General features: G+C 38.7%; 1 protein-coding gene across 8 annotated transcripts in view; it reads right to left on the bottom strand.

Moving 5' to 3' along the window:
- The window catches only part of zbtb46 (zinc finger and BTB domain containing 46), a 190875-nt gene extending 175069 nt beyond the window's left edge, over positions 1 to 15806 (bottom strand). The window contains exon 1 of one of the 8 annotated variants that reach the window (XM_017487350.3): positions 15499 to 15806. The gene's annotated coding sequence lies outside the window, so the exon portion shown is untranslated. The remainder of the gene's footprint in view (positions 1 to 15498) is intronic. The other 7 variants (XM_017487351.3, XM_017487345.3, XM_017487346.3 and 4 more) reach the window with 7 other exon arrangements.
- Between the last annotated feature and the right edge of the window lie 344 nt (positions 15807 to 16150).

The raw sequence follows: 16150 nt of genomic DNA, 5'->3' as shown, positions 1-16150 counted from the left end.
ATTCGTTTTTCATATGGGTGATAGGTGTAGGATAACTTTTTTTGCTTTAATAACAAATAAATAAATAAATAAAAACTATTGCGTGTTTACTCAGGTTGCCTTTTTTATGTTGTATTTCATTTGAAGATCTACAAACAAACAAACAACATAAGAAACTCAATACCTAGCTGAATCAAGTGAAAAGGTGTGTTAATGTTTGCTAGCTAACAACTGATGTTTCCTGCGAAATCCAACCGAACAGCTCAAACTATAAATAATTATACCGTTGCAAATTGGGGTAAGGTAAGGAGACAGCTGTGAACACTGATGTTTTATGTACATGCTCAATAATTGATTTTTTGTTAATTTTTAATCAAAAAAAGTATAATAGTGCAGCTTTACATTATGTTCAAATGTACCATGGTACTTTGTAGTCTTATGCTGATAGCATGAGCATGGCTGTGAGACATTAGTTTGTTAAGAAATATATTCATGAACTATCATGTATTTCTTCTTTTCTTTATTTTAGTCTTAATGTGAATAGCTAAGTATCTACAGTCAAGTTAAACCTGCTACTAACATAGAGCAAAACATAAACTGCTTTAGAAACTGCTAATAAATACAAAACAAGAAAAGGGCCAGTCTTATAAATGACACCACCCACATTAGAAGCCTAATTTAAAAAACTAACACATTCCCACACTGAGAAGTGGCATTATTGAGTGTCCAGCCAACATTCTCACATACAGTATGAATAGAAAGTAAAAAGAGGGGAGGGATGGCTAGTGAGAAAATGTGCAAAGTAAGAGCAAGTATGTGAAACAACCTTAGAACACCCATGTGAACAGGAACTACAACCACAGAAAAGAGAGTGCAGTTCAGTTTTACTTGACACCCCACCCCCAGGAGTATTCTGGCCTATAGTCAGTATCACAATATTCTCAGTCATCATGCATATGCTACTCATGATTAGTTTAATAAATATTTTATTGAATACAAAGGAGAATGTTTCAAAGATCATTAGCAAACTTTGCAAAAGTTAATAATAGGCTAATACAGGCCAGAACATCATTGTCAGTGGGGGACAATCCAACAGTGGCAGTGTGTGGAATCTAGAGTCAGAATGAGTTTTACTCTTTTTTGCCTCTGTAAAATTGAGAAAGGGAGACTGGAGGCCACATGGGGAGCCTGTCCCACTTTCAGCACCCCCGTGATGTGATAACTGAAAAATGGCTGGAGGGTAGTGGGGATAGAAGGGTGGATCTGAAAAGCCAAAAGCATAGCACTAAGACCACAGACAACTGCTGACATGGTGGATATTGTACTACAGACAATACAGATCTCACAAGAAATTGAACAGAATAATTATACAACTTGGACAAGGGTCTTCATTCCTAGCAACTCGCTGACATAAAAGTGAGACACTCATCTATCAACCATGCACACTCTGCAAATGCAACTCTTCAATCTGATGAATATTTCATGTCCTGGTGGCTCTTTTAAGACAGCACTAATTAATGAATACAAGTTGATGTGGCATACGTACAATCCCCTCAATTAGAAACATGTGGGCAAACTCCACATGCTAAAAGCTGCTGCTGCATAATTGAACTATGTTGAGGGGGAAGAGCTGATTGTTAATAGGCCTTGTTAACAGCACTATAGCACTTACCGATGAACTCCCTTCTGGATTTCAAACCCTTGATAATGGACTAATGCGGATCAAACATCATACCAAGCATTTAGAAAAACAAAAGACTACCACTGTCCATTAAGCTTTTGGGGCCTATGATGGACAAAGATACCTATGTATGCTAAAAGAGTGGAAAATGCTATACTATACTTCACCCAAGAATTTACTGTAGACAAGGAAATACATCTTGTTTATGAATGTGAGTTATAGTGCTCCACTCTAATTCCATTCGGTCGTGGATGTGTTTCCCTTTTAGGGAAAATAGATTGGGATAAGCGGAAGATAGCGTTTAACAGGTCACTGACTTAGTCTCTCTTACACCATGATGAAACTGAGGTTTTGGGCATTGCTGATGGTAAGGAGTTAAAAAAGAAGATTTACCTATTTGATACAAACTCAGTTTGTATCAAAATAATAAAGTGTGGCATTTGCAAATGTAGATATTGTAAAACCATATTTTTGTAAGTTGTAAGCTCCCAACAAACTGAATGTTCCACTGAAGTCAATATATTGTACAATATGGTTCTTATTTCATTATTTTTGAGGGAAAGAAATTCGTAAAGTTACAGGGATTTATTTTTATGTTATTTATTTTTTATCTTATCTTATAAGAAAGTACACAAAACGTTCACTTGTAGTTATTTGCTTTTAAAACTACATAACGCAGTGGTGCTTGAATGCAGCAGACCGGAGTTCGGTTCCAGTATAATCTTGACTATCATCTTTTAAAAAAGGCTAAATATATGTGTGTATATTATTATTATTATTATTATTATATTTAATATATAAGTACATAAATATAAAATTTATTTAAATATTTCTAAATATAAAATTCTGCTCAGGGCAACATTCAGGCAAGAAAGAGCTCTTGTATAACATACCAGGTTAAACACCTGATAACATTACAGTTCTAACTCTTGATAAGGTTAACTAATGCCATTCGTTATGGAGTATCACTGCTGCTTATGCACTGTTGCAGCAGTTTTCAGGTTAAATGGTGCTGAACAAAATATATTTTTTTAAGAATTTTTTTTTAATGTAAGCCAATATCTCAGTGGGTTTATCGCTCAAACAAACAAATAGTATGAAAATCAAATTGAACTGTTGCTGAAATGCAATTGTTTATGGACCATAACATGGCAGAGACGGATGATTAGAGTATTTATAAACATTTATACGACCCTGTCATGTGAATGATTTAGAGAAAACTGAAAGGATAGTTTAAATAAAATCATCTTCTAAGCTCCCATTCGGTATATTGTCTTTATTGCCAATTGCCCTTTCATGTTTCTTGCTGTGCATGGCTATGAAATGTGGGTGAGGTTAGAGTGAAATCGGGGGAAAACTGAATGCACAGGAAAATATTTATAATTGTTTATATTTTTATGAATGTACAAATTGTATGAATTTTTATTCATACAAAAAATATAAACTTTTTCTTTGTAAGCCTACACAGTATTTTTGCCTTTATGTTTAATGATGCTGGAGGCATGTTTCATGATAAATTCTCAAATTTATATTACAAAATCCACTCATATGTCTGTGGGTACAATTTATTAACCAATAATTTATAATTCATTTATGAATAATTAAAATGTCTACTCAATTTATTAATGAATGAAAAAAATAGAAGGCAGTACACTGATTTAAAGGCACTCAAAAGTTTACTGCTGTATTTAATACTACATGTAAATCTGGCACATACCAAATGGCCTATAGCCTACCGTTTCTCTTGAATTGCCTCTTACTGAACAGCTGCATAATTGTGTGATTTGTAATACATTACACCATTCTTTGAAATCAATTCAGCGTTTCAATTGCACAATTATCATAATAAATATTGCTGCAAGCAGCAATACCGGGGTCAAGAAAATAATCAGCGCAAAATAAATGAGCAGCAAAAGAAGCTTTGTGACATGTTTTTGGTTAGAGTCCACTGAGCAGTGTATGAGGAGTTAGAAAAAGTAAAATTTCAATCATAAAAAAAAACATTTATTTAAAAAATAACTAAAATAGCTACTTCTTAGATATTTTGTCTGGTATGTGGTGCTGTTCTGAAACCACTTAGGTAGCATCTGGGCATGATGGTTATCATGCAGGAAAACATTCAAAAGTTATAAGCCAAAATGCCATTTTTGCTAGCTCATGACCAGTAGGGGGCAGTGTGCCGAAATGCAGCAGGTAACCTCAAGGCCTAATGGCGATGACACGTACGAAGTTTCGTCACAATTCCTCAAAGTGTTGCAGAGATACAGCCTCAAGTTCAATTTTGCATGTTCTTCAAATTCATTAATTTTGCCATTCGAAAACGGTATGATTTATCAAAATTATGTGAATAACTTTTTGTCGTATGTGTCTCTAGAGGATGCACATGAATTTTCATGCAAATGGGACAAACGATCTAAGACGAGTTTGAAAAAGTAGGTTTTCAAAACATTTAAAAATAGTGGACAGGAAGTTTGCTCAACCATGACATAATTGGAATCATTGTTCTCAGAGCCACGGAATCTATCAAGACCTGTCTCATGACAGTAGGCAGAAGGAGTCAATAGCTATTAGCAATTTAAGAAATGTCATTATAATTTTCCCGAAAAGTGTTGAGTCCCTTCAGAGCATGGGGCCAAAGACACATACTGAGTTTTATAACGATTTATAAGTCTTTTGTAAAATACAGCATTTAACGACTAAATTCAAAATGGCCGACATCCAAAATGGCCGAGAACTTTTTATATCAACCGTTCAGAAGTTCTAAACAAAAATGTGCTTTTTCATATCTCGTGACCACTAGGCGGTGCTGTTCCGAAATGCTGCAGCTAACCTCAGGGCTTAATGATGATGACGCATATCAAGTTTCGTCATAATCCCCCTAAGCTTACGGAGATATACCCTCACGTCCATTTTGGCGTGCTCACTGTCGAATTTGTTGAAGCCCCATTCGAAAACGGTATGGTCTATCAAAATTATTTGAATAACTTTTTGTCATATGTGTCTCTAAATGATGCACGACAATTTTCAAATCGGACAAATGGCCTAGGACGAGCTCGAAAAAGTAGGTGTTTCAGAAAATTCTAAATGGCAAAAAGATTTTCATGATGCAAAATGAGACTCGAATCGGCTTGAGCCAAGGAATCAGAGAGGACAAGAATTGTGTTTCTAGGACTAACGGTTCAAAAGTTATTAACATAAACGTGAGTGCAAATTTGGACAGTTGATGGTGCTAGAGAGATTGAGTTAGAGACTCCAAATTTTCTGTATTAACAGATCAGACTGTCCTCTATTTGTGTGCCAAATTTCAGAACTTTCCTGCAAGCGGTTCTATGGGCTGCCATAGTCTTCCAGGCTTTACCCCTAATAAGAAGAAAACAAATGAAAACAATAGGGGTCTTTTCCCCTTTGGGGTTTGATCCCTAATAAGAAAACTAACAAAAACAATAGGGGTCTTGCCCCTTCAGGGCTTAACCACTAATTAACTCTTAGAGTTTTTGGACTTACAAGACTTTCTACTAGACATTCAGCCATGACAAAGATCTCTCTCGAGATTAGCGACAAGATCAGGTCTATGTGGAGAGCTGACACTTCCTGATTGACATCAGGGGTTTCTTGTTGCAGTCACGTGTGTGCCTCTGATGGCATAATTAACACTGCAACTAAAAAACCAACTGTACTGAAAATTAACAGGTATGGGTAGGCTTCTTTTCTCGATCCAGTTGATATGTATACAATCTCTATCAAGCTGATGTAGTATACAACTTTGTGCATGTATGTTTATAGTGTAGCACTACAAGCTCTTGATGATATACTGAATGAGGATGATGAGTGGTCTACTAGAAATATTCAGACTGAGCTTCAGTCCTGATTGCAATTGGGAATGTCAACCAGCACCATCATGAGACGCGGAAAGCAACTTGGGTGGACATACGGCAAACCCTGGTGAGCAGAACATTACTGTGCAATGCACCTTATAGATTTAATTTTTGTGTTTACAGTGAAGGGTGGCATGTGCCACATTACTCATTTGAGACAAACTAAAGAGTATCTGTACCACGTTTCATTTTATTGTGGCAGGATGAGGAACACAAAGAAGGTAAAAATTTAAAAATGGCTATTAAAAAAAAGATTATACAGACATTGGTTATTGTTTTCATATTACCTATGAACTGCAACATTGTAATTATTCCAATATTCTGACACCTTTGGTGGAAAACAGACATCTTGCAGATTTAAAAACGACGCGCACCGGGCTCATCCAGGCCCACGTGGCTGTTGTGATGAAGCTAATAAAGGCGCGCACAACAACAGAGGCACTAATGCCTCAACTCGACTCTGCCCACCCCCCCAACATCAGACTGTCTATCCGAGGTCACTGCTAGCCTGAGTGGAGATGCAGACAACAGGCAAATACCATCTTCTGTCGTCACCGCGGGGCCAACACCAACAACACCAGCTGGAAGTTGCCATCCAGAACTCCAGTTTTCTTGTCCCTCACCAGAGCAGCTAGAAATCCTAATGATGCAGAGTTGGGGATGGCCAGATCAATATGGTTGCGTGCTTATTTTACCAGAACAGCAGTATAAAGAGTGGGCATCGACCACCAAGTGAGATGGTTCGAGGGGAAAGTCTGCATTGCCCATGAACCTAAGGCACTTTATCTTGAAGACTGTTTCCGAGAGGTTCCCTCACATGACCGACACTGACCGAAAGCACATCAAAGCCAGAGCCAAATAACATTCCCCAAGGAACACTATTGCCCACAAGCACCTGCATTTTTAACCAACATGTAAATATTTTTATTATTGATTTGATGATTTGATTTAATGTTTCCATTTTTTTGCATGAATAAATTTAACTGTTATTAAAACATAAGCTCAAATACATTGGCAAGCATGAAAAGTCATGTATAATATTTTGTTTAGAGAAAACTTTAAGAATAGGGTTAGGGTTAGGCCAAACACTACTGTTTTTGAAAAAACTTATTTTTTCTCTTGTGTAACAGCATCAGTAACATGATTCTTTATACAGAAAATATAAATTGTTTACATAAATGCCACATAAATTTTAAACCTGATTTTAAGGTCTTTTTTATTATCATCAATACCATCAATGTTCTCTCGTGCAGATGCACACAGCTTGGAGAACAAAAATGCTAACAAATGCGTCCTCGCACTGATACACGTCCACTGATGTACAGCTCTAATTGTGGGTTAATTAAAAACAAAATCTTTATAAGTGGCAAGTACCTTTGCGCCACATTGCAGTGATTTTGCGGACAAGATTCATGTGTAAATTTGTGTGTGCCATGGTGGTGGCAGTCCCTCGCATTTTGCTGACCTACTGTACTTCACACAGTTGCTGAGATATGCCCTCACATTTTGTTTGGTGACCTCACAATCAAATTCATTTTGCATGTTATGGACAAACCATCTCATATATCAACAATCCAATAAACAAGTTTTGTCTTGGTTGGTTGCACAATGCTGTGCCACAAATGTGGCCCAACACAGACTACGTTTACATGGACAGCAGTAATCTAATTATTGACCTTACTCTGAGTAAGATAATAATGTGATTAAGGTGTTTGCATGAGTCGTTTTTAGAATACTCCTTTCATGTACCCGTTTTACATGTTATAGAACATAGTTAGATTAACGGCACACGTTATTACGTCACCGCGCCACGCCGTCCGACGTCCCTCCAGAATTTCATGTATCAACATAAAGTTCATCTTCGTTATGGTACCGTATACAGTTTTGGGTGTTTTTATTTAATTTTTTTTACAAACGCTTTAAGTGCAGTTAATTATTTGTCATGCTGTACATGCAAATAGACAACTGCTTGAAGCTGTGGGCTATATCCCAAACCGCGTACTTACCGTCTATATAGTAGCCAAGATACATGTATGTTTCCCGACTACAGGCCTATAGTAGGCAAGTATGCAGTTTGGGACGCAGCCGTACTCTCTTGTTCGCCGTAAAATGTTGAGCACTGCCGTGTGTGATCGTGTCCTTTCGCAAAATGTGGTGAAAACTCTCACACGACATTAATAATGTGATTAAGGTGTTTACATGCCTGTAATACATGTCGATAATGCGACTAAAACAGGAGTACTCCACATGTCTTAATTCGATTAGTGCTTACTTCGAGTATGATCTTAATCAGATTAAGGTAATTAAACATTGCTGTTTACATGGTAGTTTCTTAATCAAAGTATCGTCTTAATCGGGTTAAGAGTGGATTATTGTTGTCCATGTAAACACACTGACAGTCTCACAATTATTACATGTTTCCCAGCTAGGGCAATGATATAGTCAATTAGTTGGTCCTTCACTGCTGTCTGGGATGCTTCAAGGTGCATTCATATTCACACTACAAATGTGATGTGACCATATGTGATGTGACCACCTCCAAATGCGGTTTGAGTGATTGGATCATGATGCCTGTACTTAGCGCTGACCACTTACGATTCAATCACCCAGGAAGCATGTTAATGCCAGTTGTGAATGGGGCCCAAGGCACTGCTCAGTACAACTGTCATCTATTCTAAATGATCTATTTAATCAGTCTCTAGCCTAATGTATCGTGTCTGTCTACTTCAAATCCTCCGTTATCATTCTAGTTCCCAAGAAACAGGCTCCCAAGAAACCCAAGATACATCCATCCATCTTTTATACCGCTTATCCTTTTCAGGGTCACGGGGAACCTGGAGCCTATCCCAGGGAGCATCGGGCACAAGACGGGGTACACCTTGGACAGGGTACCCAAGATACATCTCCTGCTTAAATGATTACAGATCAGTGGCTTTGGCATCTGTAACCATGAAGTGCTTTGAAAGACCTTCAAGATACTCTCCAGTTTGCATATAGTGCTAACAGGTCTGTAGACAATGCCATAAACGTGGGTCTGCAATACATCCTGCAGCATCTGGACAGTCCTCACATCCTCTCAAATCATACTGTTTGTGGATTTTAGCTATGCTTTCAAGAACACCATTCTTGAAGTCCTCTTGGACAAACTAGGCAGCTTAACATATCTCCTTCCATCTGCCGCTGGAGTATCAATTACCTGTCCAACAGGAAACAGCACATCAGAATGGGTGACAACATCTCAGACCAACTTTACCTCAACACTGGTCCTCCACAAAGATGTGTGCTTTCTCCCCTGCTCTATTCACTGTACACCAATGACTGTACTTCCGACAGTGACTACATCAAGTTCATCATGTCTGCAGATGATACCACACTGTATTGGTAGGACTCAAACAATGAGACGTCCACATATTGGACAGAAGTAAGCTAATAACCTGTTGAGAACATAAAAAACTGTGGAGATGATTATTAATTTCAGAAGAAAGCATCCACCACACCTTAAACAACTCAGCAGAGCAGAGTCATACAAGTTCCTTGGGCACCATCATCTAGCAGGACCTCAAATGGAATAGAAATATCAAAACAATCACCAAGAAGGCTCTGAAGCACAGAAGATACCTCTGTATCTTCACACTCCATGCATGTGTATGCATCATCAGAAGTGCAGAAACACATCCAGTGTGAAGAAGAGAGAGGGGAAAATCATACCGGACACTTTCTTTTTCAGCATTTCACAATGGAAACCCAGAATAAGAGCCCTGAATTCCTGTACCAGTCGACATCTGTTTCTCCTCATAGTTTCACAGTTTCTTCCCACAGGCCACAATACTTCTAAACTAAGATCCTTCCAACATCCCTCCCCTCTGACATACAGCACAAGCCACTTTACAAAACTGACACAATTCAATTGCAGTTGAACACCTGCAGTAATTACACAATGACATTTACAGTCATTACAGTCATAGTAACAATTACATTCCACCCCTACAATTTCCAATTCAGCAATATCCACATGTTGCATGAAACTTCTGTACTGTCCTCCTGTACAGATATCTTGGTGAATAAAAGCATTCTGAATCTGATTCCAACTTCGCCTTACTAATGGTGCTAAAGTGCTTGAGTGGCACAACCAAAATTGCTGTCATGGTAGCTGAGACTGTATTCTATTACAGGGCCAAATTTTTATAAAAAGCATACAAAGTGTTCCATGGACTGCCAGTATAAAAATAAAAATTAGACACTTTATTTGATGTCATTTTACAAGAAATAAATTGTATACATTTTGTGTCTTGAAATGTATGAAGCATAATATGTCTCAATTGTATGGAACATTAGATACACTATATGGCCACATGTTTGTGGGCACCTCATCATAACACTCATTTGTGCTTTTTGAACATCCCATTCCAGATTGAGTCCTGATTTTTTTAGTTTGCTGTTATAATAACCTCCAGTCTTCTGTGAAGGCTTTCCATTAGAGTTTGGAGCATGGCTGTGGGGATTTACCCATGTAGCCACAAGAGCATTAGTAAGGTCAGGCACTGATGTTGGCCTGGGGCACAGTCTGTGTTCCAATTCATCCCAAAGTGTTCAGTGGGGTTGAGGTCAGGGCTCTGTGCAGGCCACTCTAGTACTACCACTCTGACCTTGGGAAACCATGTCTTCATGGAACTCAATTTGAGCACAGGGTCACTGACAAGCTAAAACAGGTTTGGCCTTGGCCCTTTAGTTACAATGAAGGGCAATTGTAATGCTACAGCATACAATTACATCTTATACATCTGTGTGCTTCCAACTTTGTGGCAACAGTCTGGGGAAGGCCCACATTTCAGTGTGACGGTCAGATGCTGCCCGGTGTGAATAGCTCCATAGAGATCTACTGTTTCGATTCAAGAGTATCAATGCGTCATACATTCGCACTGCTTTAATCACGCTCAGTGTGAAAGGCACTTTAGATTAAAAAAACTAAAGTAAAAACACGGTAGTACTTCACTGAGCTCATAGCAAAAGGTTCGAATATCACTTCAGAGATATTGAATTGGTACAGGTTTGAAAAATCAGATGAACCAGTTTATGTAAAATATAATGCTGCATTACATTCTATGCAGTAATTTGTAAATTACGTCATGTTTGACCTCGGCATGTCCAACAGACAAAGTTGGGAAACTGGACACCTCATGTTCATATTTTGCTAGCAAAAAGCTAGGCATCTAATTTGGATGAGTGATGTATATTTTCTTTCTCAAAGAGCAAACTGTTGGTCAGTGTTTCAGATTTAACAAATAAAAATGTCTGTATGTTGATTAATCTAAAGCAAATACTTGTATATACAGTATAACTCATTTAAAGGTAAGAAGTTTTACTTTGTTTATTTCTGATGCTGTGCGCAGCCATGTTGATTTGACGGCACTTTGTAAACAGGGAACGCGGATATGAGAAGAATACCCCAAATTGACTTCTCAGTTGTGGTGGCATTTGAGGTCACGAAAAACATGGTGCCTATTTACTCTGTCGAGAAAGGGTTCGCTAAGTTGTGCAAAAATAGTAAAAGTTATAAAAAAATACAAATAATGTTTGGTTGTTTTTTTTAATAGCCTTTATTTATAAGAACCATTGTTTGCACTATTTGCTATAGATGGTGCTGTAACCATTTTTCCAAAGTCCATTCTAATAAATTAAAAACTTTATAAAATAAATTGCGTAATTATTCAAATGCATTATTTAAAAACAAACAAAAAAAATCGTAATCGATTGTTCATGAAGTTAAAATTTTTTTTTTGCAATATCACCCAGCCCTAGTACACACACACACACACACACACACACACACACACACAGACACACACACACACTCTCTCTCTCTCTCGCTCTCTCTCTCTCTCTCTATCTTTCTCTTTGTGCTTTATGTGGTTTTTAAGTCAGTACTGTAGCAGGCATCCTAACCTGTTATCCACACAGCTCAGTCCACAGCCTGGGGACAGCAACTTTCATTCACACACACTCACACACTCCACCCACTCACACACACAGAGTTCAGCTGCATGTCGTGTCAGCCTGCACCTCCATCCTACTAGCCCCCGCCACACACAAGACCAGTTTACCATCCCAACCACCCCCGCTTCCAAATCTGTCTCTCCTTTTCTCTTATTTCCAACTCCTCACCCCCGACCATCTACACACACTCCACTTTCTGTGCAGTTGATCACATGCAACCACTTTCAATAAATTTAATCTTTATATTCAACTCTACCTTCATTCCAGATACACATATGCACTGTGTGACCTCTCTCACTCTAGTACACCCACCCACCCACACACACATATCAATATTCCGTATAAAACAATATGACTCTAAATAATAACAAAGAACAAAATAAACTCAGGCAGTATTATATTGTGCAAGCAACATTTCTTCAATTAACAAAAAACTATACAGCATTAATGCAACCACCACTGCGTTATACAAAATGCTGTATTTTAAAGAATGTAGCAGTACATAATACCTCTGAAGCTGTGGTGCTGTTCTGACAGTCTTTTCTATTTAACTCTAGTGAAAACCTCTTGCTTCTCTCCTTCACATACTGAAAACAAGTTTCACTTCTCAGTCCACTGTTGACACAAAAATACCGCACCTGTTATGAAGTCAGTCTGCATAGGCTACACCAACCCAATTTTTAGGTGAGCAAAAGTACTGGAACAGATACTCTGAAAGTAAACTAACGTAAATAACACTTAATATTTGGTGGCATGTATCTTGCTTTCAATAACTGCATCAAGATGGTGACCCACTGACATCACCAAACTGTTGCATTCTTCTTTAATGACGCTTGTGCTGGAGCTTCTTCTTAGTTTTGGGGGTTTCTTTCTTTTGTCTCCTCTTTAGGTGGTGAAATGCATACTCAACTGGGTTAAGGTCTGATGATTGAATTTTCCAGTCTAAAACCTTCCACTTTTTCCACTGATGAAGTCTTTTGTTGTGTTGGCAGTGTGATTTGGGTTATGGACACAGTTCTTTATAAAGTGGTAGGTATAATGTTTCTATAGACTTCTGAATTCATTCTGCTGCTACCATCATGAGGTACATCATCAATAAAGATTAGTGAGCCCTTTCCAAAAGCAGTCATTCAAGCCCAAGCCAAAACACTACCTCCACCGTGCTTGACCGATGAGTTTGTATGTTTTGAATCATGAGCAGGTCCATTCTTTCTCTACACTTTGGCCTTTCCATCACTTTGGTAGAGATGAATCTTGAACATTTGTGGCTTATCTCTGTATTTCTTTGAGAATTCTAATATAGACTTCTTATTCTTAATCCTGATGAGTGGTTTGCATCCTTTGGCATTGCCTCTATATTTCTGCTTTCTTCTTGTGATGTCTTGTGATGTCTCCTTCAAATGTTAGTTTGTGATACCTGCCCCTGCCCTGTGTGGGTTGTTGATAATGTCACTGACTGTTGCTTTTGGGTTTTTCACAGTTCTCCCATAGACAGCTCTCTGGTCTTCATGTTGGTTTATCCTTTAACAACAAATGCAGTCTTCACAGGCAAAACCCAGGACTCAAAGCAAGAGTAGATATTCAGAGTTATTAAATGTTTAAACAATCAATCTAACAGGGCACACCTGGGCAACAAGAAACACCTGTCAGTCGCATGTTCCAATATTTGGAATACTTGAAAAATGGGTGGGTTCAAACTAAATGTGCCATGTTCTAAGTTGTTTAACACATCTAGATATAAATATCAGTAAATGCAAGCTGAAATGCTGAACTTTCATCTCATATTCATCTCTGGATATCACACCCAAATAGCTTAGCACAGCAAAAACAAAATGATTTGCCTTGCCTTTCCAATACTATCCAAAGCGGACTTTATGTCTAATTGTTCTGCCCTAATAGTCATCCCAGAATGTATGTTTTCAGTTTTGGAGTGACAGGTAGACAGTTTGTATGTTTTACACTTAATGTTTTAACAGATTTGTGTCTCCCCTGTTCAACAAGAGAAAACTATCACCTGCACAATCAGCTGTCTATGATTGATTTTAGACTGGAAGAATGTGTTTACGGTGTACGCGTATTTACACAAATATGCACTAATCAAGATGTGGCCATGCTTAAGAAAAAATATTTACCCCAGCAAATCTTAAAAAAAAGGACACCTTATATGTGACTACTTTCAGCTACTTTTATGCCATGTTAGAAGATGGGCATCAGCAGTTTCCTAGCATAAGCTACATTACTCTGCACAATTCAGATTTTAACCAGTCAACCAATTTTTGGACAGTGCACCCATTAAGACCTCTGTGTCACACTGTATATATCAGAATAACAGTGACTTATTGTAAGTACAATTACATTTTTAGGATTGCACTTAGTCTATGTATACCAATAGTATAGGCTTATTGAAATTACAAATTACAACTATTTAGAGAGTGCCATTTACAGCTTTAATGACAAAAGTTAATCTCTAAACACTGACCAAACAGCTTCTACATTTCAAGGAACTAAATACTTTCATTCATTAAGGTGCACCTGTACCAAGGGTTGCCTTACAGCGTGAGCCTTGTAGAAGTTTGATATAAATAGATATTGAGATGTTATTAGTATAAACTGCCCCAAAAGAATGTGAAAGGCATAAGAAACAATAAAACAAGATCATAATAGACAAACCCACTAACGCAGACCCACCAAATAGTAGATGCCAGAATAATACACCGCACTGATTTTATATATATATATATATATATATATATATATATATATATATATATATATATATAAAGTGCCCTCTAAATAATCGAGCAGATTCAGACACGCCCATAAAATAGATAAACCGTGCACTACTCCGAAACGCACTAAACCATCTTCGGTATGGTAGATACACCAGCAGCGTTTCTGGAAGTGGATTTACTAACGCGTGCGACTGTTGCTGACGTCGCGGCTGAAATTAAACAAGTGCTGAACAAGTGGCATGCTTCCCTTTATACAACCCCGAGCGACAAAATGGAGGAAAACGGAACTGACCAGCTTAAGTGGACACCGTGCGGAGAAAGACACTCACGCTACCCACACAATAGCCCGAATTCAGATCGAAAACACACACAAGCCCACATCTCATTCTTACCAGGCGATTATCGCAACACACTACACTTTATTAAGTTGCGATAAGTGTTACACAACAAAGATTATGGTCAAGCGGGGAAATTTTATTATAAAGGAGTCTTTAAAAAAAACCTTCTTCGATCCACTGCACTAAGGTAGGAGGTGTTGACGCAGCAGAAATTTCCAGCAGGAGAAATTCCCCTCATAGAGGTTAAGCGAGGGGAGAAGACGAGGGGATGTGCGGTTTAAGCCCTGAGCCGCGAGCTTTTTATTTAAATCCCCGAGACCGCTCTACATGCATTCTCTCAACCGCCGAAACAGAACAACCGGCAACTCGACGCCGGAGCTCCGTGAGGCCAAAGAGTCACGATACGGTCCAAACTTGTGAAGAGACAGGCTACTGGTGAATGTGTCAAGTAGAAGGTGCATAAACGGGGGAGAAACATGCTGCGCAATAATGTTCACTGATCAGCTATAACACCACCAAAAAGTCCAACATCCTGCGCTTACCTAAAAAAAAAATGTTTGTTGTCCGCGCGGCTGTCATGTGTCTCACCTGACAGCGTGGAAAGAAGCTACTTGAAGAGACAGTAACTGCACTTAACAGTTTACAGTTTCGCGGGTAAAAACGAGCAAACCCATAAGCTGTCAAAACTCGCTTTACGACAATTTTCGTATCCCTCATGAGCACTTCCTACTTCAATTCACCTTGTCCGAGGAGTAGCAACCTGACATGTCAAGTCCAGACACTGAAGTCCTTATGTGTGCTATAAAGCGCTAAGCGGATACTACTGAAGGTATCAGTATTATGGCCAAAGAGACTACTGTACAAACGAGTGTTAAGGGTGGGTGAGACGCATACCCTACCTGTTAACCCATGAGTTCTGGGTTCGAGCGCTGGCGACGCGTCGGGCTTCAATTTTTACAGCGTGAAAGTGTGAGAAACAAAAGATTTCAGAAATTCGCGTTCTTACCCGACGCTTCTGTCAGTGTAAAATTTCCCTGTTCTCTCCGCCTCTCTCTTTTTTCTCCCTCAAACTCTCCCACCCCTGCTTTTCCGCGTTTCGGTATCAGGAACCCATCTCTCTCTCTCTCTCTCTCTCTCTCTCTCTCTCACGGTCGAGTCTTAGCCACAGGAAATGAGGCAGGGCGAGCACGCGCTCTTAGCCGCACGGCGGCACAGTGAATAGACACGTCAAACCGTGGACAGCTCCAGTTTAACTCACAGCCCCACCTCCACATTGTGATAAAACAAAGTATGCTAGAAAAGACGACGGCTACTAATGCTAACGCTACTAATACAAATAATAATTATAAATAAAGCAGCTATCTGCGTGGTCCAATAAGAGCCCGTTGCAGATAGCGCTCCCAGTGGCTAGTTACATAGAACACTAAACAGAATTTAGATGAATATATTGTTCATGTGTCATGATGGTAGCTCAATGCTGACCCTGTGAAATTCCTGCTGAAAGGTGATTGACTGATGGTTGACTGATGGTGGTCTTTTAAGCCGTTGGTT

Source organism: Ictalurus punctatus, chromosome 15, assembly GCF_001660625.3.
Source record: "Ictalurus punctatus breed USDA103 chromosome 15, Coco_2.0, whole genome shotgun sequence".
Lineage (NCBI taxonomy): Eukaryota > Metazoa > Chordata > Actinopteri > Siluriformes > Ictaluridae > Ictalurus > Ictalurus punctatus.
Note: the sequence above shows the minus strand (reverse complement) of the source record. Positions and strands in the feature narration are given on the sequence as shown.